Source organism: Mustelus asterias, chromosome 3, assembly GCF_964213995.1.
Source record: "Mustelus asterias chromosome 3, sMusAst1.hap1.1, whole genome shotgun sequence".
Classification (NCBI taxonomy): domain Eukaryota; kingdom Metazoa; phylum Chordata; class Chondrichthyes; order Carcharhiniformes; family Triakidae; genus Mustelus; species Mustelus asterias.
In genome coordinates this window covers 42278482-42292290 of record NC_135803.1, presented here as the reverse complement: position 1 = coordinate 42292290, position 13809 = coordinate 42278482, and the positions used below count along the sequence as shown (strand labels likewise).

At 39.5% G+C, this 13809-nt stretch overlaps 1 protein-coding gene across 8 annotated transcripts in view; it reads right to left on the bottom strand.

Annotated features, from left to right (window-relative positions):
* Positions 1–13809, bottom strand: part of tbl1xr1a (TBL1X/Y related 1a) — a 173753-nt gene that overhangs the window by 107989 nt on the left and 51955 nt on the right. For 6 of the 8 annotated variants that reach the window (XM_078208077.1, XM_078208061.1, XM_078208069.1 and 3 more), the window contains exon 2: positions 1224–1300. The exons of the other annotated variants lie outside the window; for them this stretch is intronic. The gene's annotated coding sequence lies outside the window, so the exon portion shown is untranslated. The remainder of the gene's footprint in view (positions 1–1223; positions 1301–13809) is intronic. 8 annotated transcript variants of the gene reach the window in all.

Sequence of the window (13809 nt, the reverse complement as noted above, 5' to 3'; positions counted from 1 at the left end):
GCATTTTATGCGGCACAAACTTTACTTATTGCCCAAGTTTTGCTACCGATGGACGTGTATTGCTTCGAAGGTCTGGATTGCCTACTCCTATTTCCTACGTTTTCACTCTGAGGATTCGCAAATCAAACTGAAGACTAAACATTCCCAACTTCTGACTTTACTATGGAGGGAAGGTCATTGATGAAGCAGCTGAAGATGGTTAGTTGTACTTGCTTTGTTTAATTCCTGCATAGTAAAAGTTGTTTAAAATGTGAAACCTTGTGTAATTCTTTCAGATAATCAAACTGTTAAGTTATTGGTCTCTTCCAAGATCATAAGTCTTCAAACGTCAGTCAATGACCACCTACAGAAATTCTAACTATGAAACATAAATAAAAAGTACAACTAGTTTCTTTTCATTCTTAGCTTCTGAGAATTGTCCCCAGTGTTGCTTTCCATTTGAAAGCAGTTGCTGACGAAAACTAGAGCATGACATGCTAAAAGGGTACTCAAGACTTTTTCTGTTGGCTAGCAGCTAACAAAATAAATCTATTCAGCAAAACTTTTGATCACAGTAAAAAAAAATCAAAGCTGTTATTCCATATGTACTAAATCAAACAGTTAAATGCTCAAGATTCTGGCACCAAGAGAAGTGGTTAGTTAGTAAAACAACAACAGAAAACGCTGGAGAAACTCAGCAGGTCTGACAGCATCTGTGAAAAGAGAGAATAGAGCCAATGTTTTGAGTCAGAGCACTGATGAAGGGTCATCCTGACTCAGAACGTTGGCTCGATTCTCTCTCCACAGATGCTGTCAGATCTGCTGAGTTTTTCTAGCATTGTCTGTTGTTGTTTCAGATTCCAGTATCAGCAGTATTTTGCCTTTATCTTGGTTGTGTTAGAAAAGTACAATATTTTTGACATTCCTTATACGGTTTTACAAGCTATTTAAAAACATTAAATTACTTTCTGCTTTACTACATTAAATAAAACGCAAGGCTAAAGATGAAGGCAGCAAAGACATGCTTGGTCCCTGCTTTAGATTTTAGTTGATTCTTTTAATGTAGGCATTATTCTGTGGTAGTCACACCCCTATCAACTTTGGGTCAACGAACCACCAATTTTTGATTTAAAACACGATAGTATATGGTCTTTACACTGACACACATGTATTCTAAAAGATTACCTTGCGGTGCACTACTACTGTAGATATTGGAAGGAAATCATGCAAAAATGCAAACTTACTAGCTCCAAACAGTGGCTGTGTAAAATCTCAAGTCCAGCAAAGGATGTAATGTCGGTACTGAACAATTCTGCAGCACCTATTTAGAGATTTTAAAAAATTATAAATATGACTCACTCAAAATAATAAACTTAACTTTAGATATCTGAGTCAGATGTACTATTTAACACAGGGAGTACAATACAACAAATTCTGGCCAGAGAGAATTGCTTGCAGTACTACCATTGCTTAGAAGAGAGCTAGCATGTTGATAATAAGAACAAATTGAGGAAATAGAACACCAAGGACAGCCAATGAATAATTGTCTCTAATGTGTCGTAGATATAAACTTCATGTATTATGACAATCGGTATACAGCACATAGCATATAAAATGTAAACGCTATGTCCACATTTTAGCAGTGATACAAAATACATCCCTTTAAAATAATTTTCTCATTAAAATACATGAATTATAGCTAGTTATTCTACTTCTGTTAATATGTATATTTTCAAGCTTAAAATAAGGATTGGAGGGCTCAGTGAATATTTTTCTATGTTTATTATTAATTCAAACAGACAATGGTCTGAAATAATATAACGGTATATCACAAAATGAATAGGTTAGTACCTAACACAAATAGATGAGGGAGAAACATGGCGATAGCTTTGCTGAAAGTTAAGATATCGTACACATTGCAAGGCTTCCAAAAGCCAACAGGAGATTCCATAACCCACAGGAAATTTTTTAGCATAACTTTTGAGACAAAAATATTTTAATCGAGTAGAAATCCATTCTGCAGGCTGTTTTACATCTCCGATGCCAATGAAATTTGATAGCAACCTCTTTGTTGAGAAAATTCTACATGTAACACAACACTATCCAGATAGATCACTTACACTCGGAAGCCATCTCGACATTCATTTTTACTCAATTGAAACCCATATTTATATTAAAGATCATACATTTGCATATAATTTGACCTACAACTTCCTCATATTGTTTTGTCATGATTTGTTATCTTTCATCATTGTACAGTTCTATATTCAAATTTACAATGGAAACAGCTGGATAAAACATGACACATTCTGAAATCTGGCCACAAGATTCTCTCAGGATGATTTTTGAAAATAAAATTCCCCTGCCATTTTTCCGCTCAGAACATAGAAAGCCACAGCACAAACAGGCCCTTCGGCCCACAAGTTGCGCCGATCACATCCCCACCTCTAGGCCTATCTATAGCCCTCAATCCCATTAAATCCAATGTACTCATCCAGAAGTCTCTTAAAAGACCCCAACGAGTTTGCCTCCACCACCACCGACGTCAGCCGATTCCACTCACCCACCACCCTCTGAGTGAAAAACTTACCCCTGACATCTCCTCTGTACCTACCCCCCAGCACCTTAAACCTGTGTCCTCTCGTAGCAACCATTTCAGCCCTTGGAAATAGCCTCCGAGAGTCTACCCTATCCAGACCTCTCAACATTTTGTAAACCTCTATCAGGTCACCTCTCATCCTTCGTCTCTCCAGGGAGAAGAGACCAAGCTCCCTCAACCTATCCTCATAAGGCATGCCCCCCAATCCAGGCAACATCCTTGTAAATCTCCTCTGCACCCTTTCAATGGCTTCAACATCTTTCCTGTAATGAGGTGACCAGAACTGCGCGCAGTACTCCAAGTGGGGTCTAACCAGGGTCCTATAAAGCTGCAGCATTATCTCCCGACTCCTAAACTCAATCCCTCGATTAATGAAGGCCAGTACGCCGTACGCCTTCTTGACCGCATCCTCCACCTGCGAGGCCGATTTAAGAGTCCTATGGACCCGGACCCCAAGGTCCTTCTGATCCTCTACACTGCTAAGAATGGTACCCTTCATATTATACTGCTGCTTCATCCCATTGGATCTGCCAAAATGGATCACCACACACTTATCCGGGTTGAAGTCCATCTGCCACTTCTCCGCCCAGTCTTGCATTCTATCTATGTCTCGCTGCAACTTCTGACATCCCTCCAAACTATCCACAACACCACCTACCTTGGTGTCGTCAGCAAACTTACCAACCCATCCCTCCACTTCCTCATCCAGGTCATTTATGAAAATGACAAACAGCAAGGGTCCCAGAACAGATCCCTGGGGCACTCCACTGGTCACTGACCTCCATGCAGAGAAAGACCCCTCCACAGCCACTCTCTGCCTTCTGCAGGCAAGCCAGTTCTGGATCCACAAGGCAACAGCCCCTTGGATCCCATGCCCTCTCACTTTCTCAAGAAGTCTTGCATGGGGGACCTTATCGAACGCCTTGCTGAAGTCCATATAGACCACATCCACCGCTCTTCCTTCGTCAATGTGTTTGGTCACATTTTCAAAGAACTCAACCAGGCTCGTAAGGCACGACCTGCCCTTGACAAAGCCGTGCTGACTACTTTTGATCATACTAAACTTCTCTAGATGATCATAAATCCTGTCTCTCAGGATCCTCTCCATCAACTTACCAACCACTGAGGTTAGACTCACCGGTCGGTAATTTCCCGGGCTGTCCCTGTTCCCTTTCTTGAATATAGGGACCACATCTGCAATCCTCCAATCCTCCGGAACCTCTCCCGTCTCCATCGACGATGCAAAGATCATCGCCAAAGGCTCCGCAATCTCCTCCCTCGCCTCCCACAGTAACCTGGGGTACATCCCATCCGGTCCCGGCGACTTACCAACCTTGATGCCATTCAATAGTTCCAACACATCCTCTTTCTTTATGTCCACATGCTCGATCCTTTCTGTCCACCGCAAACCAGCAGTACAACCACCCAGATCCCTTTCCACCGTGAATACCGAGGTAAAGTATTCATTAAGCACCTCCGCCATTTCTAACGGTTCTGCACAAACTTTTCCCCCTTCACCTTTTAAGGGTCCTATGCCTTCACATCTCATCCTTTTACTCTTGACATATTTGTAGAAAGCCTTGGGATTCTCCTTAATCTTACCCGCCAAGGCCTTCTCATGACCCCTTCTCGCTCTCCTAATTTCCTTCTTAAGCTCCTTCCTACATCCCGTATACTCCTCTAAATCCTTAACACCTCCTAGCTCTCTGAACCTTCTGTACGCCTCTCTTTTCTTATTCACCAGGTTCATCACAACCTTCGTGCACCACGGTTCCCGTACCCTACCAACACCCCCCTGTCTCATCGGAACGTTGTCATGCAGAGCTCCAGACAAACATTCCTTGAAAATCCTCCACTTTCCTTCGGTACTTTTCCCCAAGAATGCCTCCTTCCAATTTACCCGTCTAATTTCCTCCCTGATGACACTGTATTTCCCTTTACTCCAGAGAAACACTTTCCTAGCCTGCCTGATCCTATCTCTTTCCAATGCTATCGTGAAGGAGATAGAACTTCAGAAACTGAACTTTGTATAATTTTAAATTATAACCAAAACTATAACATTAAACTGTTTTGCAATAAAAAGATTACATTTTATACCACAAGTCATGGCCAGAATGGAAACAACTGGATAATTAGCAGTCAATCAGGCCAGAAAATAAGAAATGGAGATTGATTTTTACATTTTGCTGGTGAAGTAATTCTGCTGCACGTGAGACACACAAAAGGTTTGGAAACTAAATCAAAATGACAAGTCCCGCCTAGCTGTCAACTCATTGGTTAACGAAGTGGGTGTCAACAGTCACTTTATTGAATTTATCCATCGAATTGCCTTTTAATGCATTCATAACGAAGCTTGTTTTGAAGCCATTAACCTCTGCCAAAGCCTAGGCTTAGAGAATGTTTGCCAAAAGCTGTGATACTGTGGGCTGAATTTGGATTGTGCCATTTAAAAATGTGCAACGAGCCAAATTTCCCAGAATATATCTACCAAACAGTCCACGGAAGAATACTAACATGATTTCTTCTTTTTCCTATAGACTTGCTGTCAAAGCCTTCTGGCTTCCTTACATTCATCAGGATCAACACAAGGATGCTAAAGTTCAAAATGAGCAATAATTAATACATGAGGGAAGGGTGCTGGTCCAGTTGGCAAATCAAACTCTGATTGGTCGAGGTGGTACCATGGAGAATACACCAAGGAACTATTACCCCCCCATGCTTTTTTTAAAAATTGAGGAGAAACTTAAATTTCAAAATTCATAGTTATGTTTTAAAAAAAAGCACATAGTGGGAGTGTGCCCATGGGAAGCAAAGAAAGATTGCACCTTGCTTCACGTAATGTTACATGGACAGATGTGTGTGTGTGTTTGGAGCAGATGCAAGGTTCAGGTTCAAGGTGAGTGATAATAAGGCAGGGTGGAAAGCAAGGTGAAGCTAAGCAAAGGGAAAGTTAGCTGCTGTGATGGGAATGAGGGTGCTGTAGAAAGAGGAATATATACAGAGATGATGAAAGGACGCGAGCACATGAAAAAGGATAACGAGAAGCACGAGCAATTGGGGAACAAGATGGGAAGTTAGTTGCTGAGAGCCACAGTTTCCTGAAACCCTCACCCCAAATAGTCTGCTGCTGTTCAGGGTTCCTTTGCACCACCTACGTACACAGCAAGGACAGAGATAAAGACACAGCTAAAAAAGAAAAGCAGACGAGGGAAACACCAGAGACGAAGATAGGCAAGAGATATGTTATGCCTTGCCATGTGCATTGATTCTGCAGATCAACTGGTAATAATTAAAAACATCACCTTCAACATACACTTCACTCACGTCATAATGGAAATTGCTGATGCAAAGTTGACATGCAGTAAACACATCCTCCCACCGTGATGAGAGGATGGGCCATTTTATCATATACATAGACGTAAGAAATTGGAAGAGATGTATTAAGATGTGCCTATAGTGACCGCCTACTCTCTAATCTCCATATGACTACATTTAGTCATGACACATCGCTTACAATACCATAAGAAATCAACTGGTATGAAATTAAAAATCTTTATCCTCAAACTGGTAAGTTTCCCATACTGTAAAAGTAATTTCACATTCTACTCGTTTTCCTAGCCCTGAAAACACCTATCATTTTGAAATTCACAAGGAAAAACTATGATCCCCGCCAGCAAACTGCTCCAGAAAACTATGCAGTGAATAAAACACCCCTTCCAATTCACTAGATTTCAAAGACTTGAAAATTATGCATAATAGGCACTAAAATGCAAGCATAGTGATTATCATAGCAAAGATGGCAGCATAACGCAGGAAACTACAAACTGCATTAAAGTCCTTTGGTACGAGGCCTCACCAGGAGCACAGCCTAACAATCTGAGTTCCCAATTAAATATGGTAGAATAATCATATAACGCATGCACGCACACACAAACACCTTGAGGTTTCACAAAACTGGTTTTTAAACTCTATTCCCAATTTCAGGCCACTTCATCACAATCTAGCAGTGCTTACATTCCGGGATTATTAGGACTTCAGTATTTATTTGTACTGGAGAAAGTTATAATTAAAACATAAAAAGGATGCTGCTTGCACACCTGACAATTGTCACACATCTAAAATCTAAGCTTATTTGATAAGCAATTTATAGCATTATTGGAAAAGGGTTAAAAGTGAATTTGAAGTTACTTCAGTGGAATTTAAATCTAGATATGTCCACAATAACAATAAAAATAGGTTACCAGATACTTAACATTGTAAACTATTATGACATCTTCTCAAAGAGAAAATACTGGTCAAATTCAAAATTATATACAAAAGAGCTAAAGCCAGAAAATTCTGCAACAAGAATCAAACTGAAAAAAACCAGAAAAATACCTCCGAAAAGATTTACTGTTACTAGCAGGCTAGATAGAACTAAGTTACACCCCAGTTCCATGCAGTATTTTTATATACTTTCCAAAATAAATTCCTTTATAATTTTAAAGAACCAGATTCTTGTACTACTAGATGCAGTTACTATTTCAGAATTTAAATGTTAAGAGTGTCAAGTTCAAAAATATTTTTGAAAAATGCTTACACAAAACAATAGAATTTAAAATAATCGACATGGTAGAGTCATGCATTCAAAGGCTTTGGTTCAAAATGTAGTTGGATGCTTGACTGGAACGAGTTGAATTACTACAATATCCAGCTATTGTTGGCCTTTTTTTTTTAAACCTTTGTCTCATATTATTTTTCTCCAAAACATTACTAATCCAAAATCTTCAACCTTTCATTCTGTTGGCTAGACAAGATTCCTACATTGCATCTCAAGAACAAAGTATCATCACAGTACTTCATAATCATAAATTGTAATTTTGGGCTGACAGCAACTTTATCAAATGAAAGAGAAATTGAATAAGGATGAAAGCTGCATACCAGCAGTGTTGACAAGTTTATTGTCAGCTGAAATCCCTTTGACCTACAAATAATCAGAAATCCAAAATGTAATGTATACTCCCTTACTCATGCTATGATAGTAGTGGAGTAATGAACTATTTACAAGCCCATCAGAAAGTTGCATTGAACGAACTTTAGGATTTTTTGAGCTAGAGACAATGCAAAGAAATTGATCTGAGCAGACATAAATATTGCGATAATATTTAATTAACAAATACTGAACTACAGTTTTTTGTGCTCCTGTGTGTGTCAACAAATCCAAAATAGTGATAGTCAGATCAATTAAATCAATTGTTTTACAACAAGAGCCAGTACCTTTTATCAAGAACAACATTCAACAGATCAAACCACAGCCAGTTATGTGCATTAATTGTTAGCAGGATCAAAGTTTTATTACTATATTTATTTTTGCACTAAAACTATTTTCTATTCTCACAAAAAGGTTCGGTTTCCAAAAATGTGTAACTGTCCAACTACTGTAAGGAAATAATGGTTAATTGATGATATAAAATTTACTGCAAAAATTGTTCATCAAATTCTACTGAAGCACTTGAATACTAGACAGACTATAATGCTACTTACTGTCCTATAGACTTGTGGAAAAATCACATATAGGCTGTGCATTTAAATTCCACTCCATCTGACGAAGGAGCAGTGCTCCGAAAGCTAATGGTATTTGCTACCAAATAAACCTGTTGGACTTTAACCTGGTGTTGTTAAAACTGTTACTGTATTTAAATTCCAACCATGATACAGTACCCACATTAAGTCTGCGGCAGTGTCATACAAGTTTAGCTGAGAACATGGCAAAAATAGTTTAAGGAATATATTTGGGTGGATTCAAAAATTACGTTGACTCGCTTTCAAACATGAATCAGCCAGGAAAGTGCTTCATGTGCAATCCTCAAATTTAATTCAGCAGCTAACCTTGCACACCCCCACCCTCCACTTAGTCAAACACTTTTAGAGCAAGAACCCAGCATGCTCAGATATCCAATGGAAATAAACAACAAATGAAAAATACAACATTGCAACAGATTCCAGACCAATCATCTACCTGCTTTACCATACAGACATATTCAGGATCAGCAGATGGTGTTCAAAAATAGCCAACTGTTAATGCACATAGGTTAATACACATAGGGCTTCCCCACTCAAGTGTGCATACAATGTCTGTACCAATCAGTACTTTGAGTTGGAACTTTAATCAATGACTTTCATATTCAGTCTTTTCTAAAATGCAAATCAAACAGAAACTGGCAAGTTTCAAAATTGGAAAAAGTAAAAGATTTTTCCCCTCCAGTCCCAGATTCTTGTACTTGCACTCCCACCACCCCTTCCCTGAAACTGCAATTATCTTGCTGAGGCAAGGGAAGGAGTACAGAGTGAGGGTGTCAAAAGGAAATGGCAAGAGTGAAACAAGATGAGGTGCTTGAAAGGAGAAAGTGCCATGGAGAGACACAATGAAGTAGATTCTCAACTTACTATCCTGGCATAAAACCACAGTATAGTTAGGCCATTGATTAAAAAATACACCTTCCATCGATTTAAATGAACAGTGAATGATTTTCACTTTTCATTTAAATCACTGGCAACCGATCCGCAACACCAAGATTAGTCATTTCTTATTCTAAAATATCATCTTTTCTCTCCATAATTCTATTGTTACTATCTCAGCTGCTGTTAATACTGGGCAAGTCAGATCCCAGAGTGTAACCTGGCTGGATCACATTGTTTTAAGGCACAATGGAGATCAGTTACTGAACACATTCACAAGGAGTCTGCCAGGATAATTTTAAACGCAAATAAAAGATTTATTAAACCGGAAAAGTGAACCGTATTAACTGGGCAAAAAGGTTGGAAAGATTTCAATACAAACACCAGAAAATGATTGAAACTCACAATTCCTTTTATCCCAGCAATACCCTTACAAACACAAAACCTCAGTGAAGATTTATCATGACGTCACCAAGGCTTCTTGTTTGGAATGCCTCCGTTGCAAACAGTTTTTCTTCCAGCAGATTTCTGAACATTCACTAGATGCATTTTCCCCTGCTGGTAGCTCTCCCCGAGCCAACCTAAAACTGCAATCTAACATCACTGCACCTGACGAAGGAGTAGCGCTCCGAAAGCTTGACCTGCTAAACTATAACCTGCTGTCATGTGACCTCTCATCACTATTAATTTAACTTCAAAGCAGACAAACAGGTTCTCTAAACTCAGGTTCCCCGCAGTCTTGCAGAACGTTTTACTCGAGGGTTTAGATCTCGAGTGCGCACGCGTGTGCCTGGACCCCTGTTACTAGGTAACAACACAGATTTTCCTACTTTGTGTTGTTTTCCCCTAAATTCACTAAATTAATCAAATTTCTTCATCTCAACGTTTGTAAAACCTCATGAAAAACGCATGTATACAAATAGGGCCTCCAGACTTCCCAGCACCAAGCTCATAAAAAAAACTAAATGAAACTAGAACCATGTTCCACCTTTCTTAACACACAATACAAACACAAATTAAACATTAAATATATACATTGAAAGATAAAAATATACTGTTAGGATCAAAAATGAATGAAAAGAAAAAAATAATTTGAAAGAAAATCAAAAACTAAGCAATTGAGTGGAGGTTTGAGTGTGATGGAATTATGGTCATAGGCCACGATTGCCTGTGGTGACTTCATAATATTAGCATCATAAGTATTAGATGCATGCCAGATGCTTTTCCTGAAAGAGGCAAATTTACCACCCTTATGTGTCACATACGAGCTGGTTAAAGGTTGTTTTTAATTCATTCGTGGGCTGTGGGCGTTGCTAGATAGGCTAGCATCTATTATCCATCCCTAACTGGGTTTGGAAGGTGCTGTCTAAGAAGCCTTATTGAGTTTCCGCAGTGCATCTTGTAGATGGTACAAAGTGCTGCCACTGTGAGCTGGTGGTGGAGAGTGTGAATGTTTGTGGATGGGGTGCCAATCAAACAGGCTTCTTTGTCCTGGATGGTGTTGAACTGTCAGCATTGTTGGAGTTGCACTGATACAGGCAAGTGGATATCCCATCAAATTCCTGATTTGTGCTTTGTAGATAATGGACAGGCTTTGGGGAGTCACGAGGGGAGTTACTCACCATAGGATTCCTAGCCTCTAACCTGCTCTTGTACCCACAGTATTTATATGGCTAGTCCAGTTCAGTTTCTGGTCAATGGTAGACTCCCAGGACGTTGATAGTGGGAGATTCAGTGATGGCAATGGTTAGGTTCTCTCTTGTTAGAGACTGCCCTTGCCTGTCATTTGTGGCATGAATGTTACTTGCCACTCATCAGTCAAACCTGGATATTGTTCAGGTCTTGCTGCAATAGTTTCACAGTCAGTGTTAGCCATTTCAATTCCATATTTTGTACTCTAATTCAAATTCCACCATTTGCCTTGGTAGAATCCAAACTCTGGTTCACAGTACCTTGGGTTTCTGGATTACTTCTCCAGTGTCAATATCACTACGCCATCACAGAGATAAAGTCCCTGGTAGTTCTTTCAGTTAAAAACAAATATTTCTATTTAAACAGGGTGTAATCAGCCTGCCAAAAGTACCTATCAAAAGATTGTGCACAATGTAAACTCAAATTTATGATCTGCACTGCCAGCCCATGAGGATGCATACGACGTACATAAAATATCATCTCAGGTACATAAAACTAACCTACAGCCAAGAAGGTACAGACTTTTCAATTTCTAAAGAACACTCCAAGACAATGAAGTGCTTCATTGCTCAAACTTATTTTTAATGTAATTTAATATAAAATTGCCACCAGATGTGAATCATAACCTGTGGAAGGACATCAAATGTCAACATTACAGAAGTAAATTTAATGTTAGTATTATACTCGCATAAGATCAGTATAATAGGAAGCACAACGAAATGCATAAATATACTTCGGATTTCTACAAGTGCACAAAATGTAGAGATCTTGCAAACCCCCTAACTTTACTCAGTTACTCTATTTGAAGTCAGGCAAGTTTAACAGAGAACAAAGTTAACAGCCTGTTTGAGACATTTTCAAAAAGAAATCCCAAGAAATGAATTCCATGCTACATTAAATGTAGGACACAAATAATATATTAAATATCAAAGCAAATTTTTGAATAATCATAACAGGAAACTTTCGTTGATAATAAAAAAACATCTGTTAATCCAGTTGCATCAGAGTGTCAAGAAAAGGACCAGATCCACATACCAATCTAATATAATGTGGCAGCCCAGGACTTTAAAGAAGCCCAGAGAAAGGCAGGTTTGACCCACTATGCAGTGGTTTAGCAGACGAATGGTGATGCATTTATGGGGAAGCTAGACAAGCATAGGAGGATAAAGGAATTAGAGGGTGACAAGAGTAGATTTAAATAAGGAAAGTGGGATGGCACAGTGACACAGTAGTTAGCACTGCTGCCTCGCAGTGCCAGGGACCCGGGTTCAATTCCGGCCTCGGGTCAGTGTGGAAGGTGCACATTCTCCCCGTGTCTGCGTGGGTTTCCTCCAGGTGCTCCGGCTTCCTCTTACAATCCAAAGATGTGCAGGTTAGGTTGATTGGCCATGTTAAATTGACCCTAGTGTTGGGGGATTAGCAGGAGAAATATGTGGGTTACGGGAACAGGGCCTGGGTGGGATTGTTGTCGGTGCAGATTCAATGGGCCGAATGACCTCCTTCTGCACTGTAGGGATTATATGAAGATGGAAGGAGGCTCGAGCAGAGCACAAACATAGCATAGGCATGGGGCTTGTTGGGCCAATATCCTATGCAATCCTATGTCATAGACAGCTATGTGGCCGGCAGCCAATAACCAGTAGAGTTGCACAAGATTTAGTGTTAGGTCACTCTTGGGTTTAATTTTATTAATTTTGGAAGAAAGGTGTCCAAACTACCCACATTTTCAAATAACACCAAATTGGGAGCAATGGCGAATAATTAATATAAATGTGCACACATTCTCAACAAGCCCCAATAAGTGGAGAAGTGGCAGATACAATTCAATACAGATAATATTAATGATTGGGCAAGTGGAAGGTTAATGTGGAAAATGTGCTAAATGGGAAGTTACTTGAGGATAAATATCATGCTGTTTGAGTGGACAGGGCATTAAACCATCAGCACAATGTCATTAGGCTATTAAACAATAAATAGGCTACTGGGATGCATAACAAGCAGCATAATATCTAAATCAAATAGGGGTCATTTTTAAACTATTTCTGGCCCTAGTGGAAGTTCATGCAGTGCTGGTGTCCTTATAGCAAACAGGATATTTAGGTATTAGAGGCAGTGAAGAAGGATTACACAGTTGATTCCTGAACATAAGGAAATGGTGTTTGAGGAATGATAAAATATGCTGCATCTTTTCTCTCTGGAAATTAGAAAATTGAAAGGAACATGACAGTCAGGTTTAAAATTAAGAAAGGATTTGGCAAATTGAATCCATGTAAACCTCACTGTTGTGTACAGAATTTAGGCAGAAGGGGGTCATACTTGTTCTCAATGTAAAGTTTATTTATTAGTCACAAGTAAGGCTTACATTAACACTGCAATGAAGTTAGTGTGAAATTCTTCTAGTCGCCACAGTCCAGCGCCTGTTCGGGTCAATGCACCTAACCAGCATGTCTTTCAGAATGTGGGAGGAAACCGGAGCACCCAGAGGAAACCCACGCAGACACGGGGAGAACGTGCAGACTCCACACAGACAGTGACCCAAGCCAGGAATCAAACCCGGGTCCCTGGCACTGTGAGGCAGCAGTGCTAACCACTGTGCCACCCCTAATGGTAAAGAGGAACAGACAGTTGCCACACAGATTTAGAATGTAACCCTCCTCCTATCATTCCTTTTTCCCTTTGTAGGGCTGGAAGACCATTTTCTTTCAGCATTGCAGCTTTAACTGTTGATTTCTTGTAACTGCTGACTTATTCCGCTCTACTCTTTGCCCTTTTTCTTACGGGAGCATTTGATTTTTACTATCTTAGCTATTTTCTTAAGGTACTTCTTCCATTAAGTCACAAAAATCATCCTTTACATAACCCAACAGCTTTTTGCTTTTCTATTGGGCAGACTGCGGGTCAATCAGCCCATGAATTTACTCTCTGCGTTACACTTTTTTCTAACCCTCACTTACTTGCTTACTTACCTCACCTAAAACTTTTGTTTGTCTTTTTAGACTCTGATATTTGTGACACTTTGTTTTTTTTAAAATGGTCAAATATGTAGATGAGGCTAAATGCTTTGGTTCCTACTGTACTTGCAACATAATGGGAGATAGAAC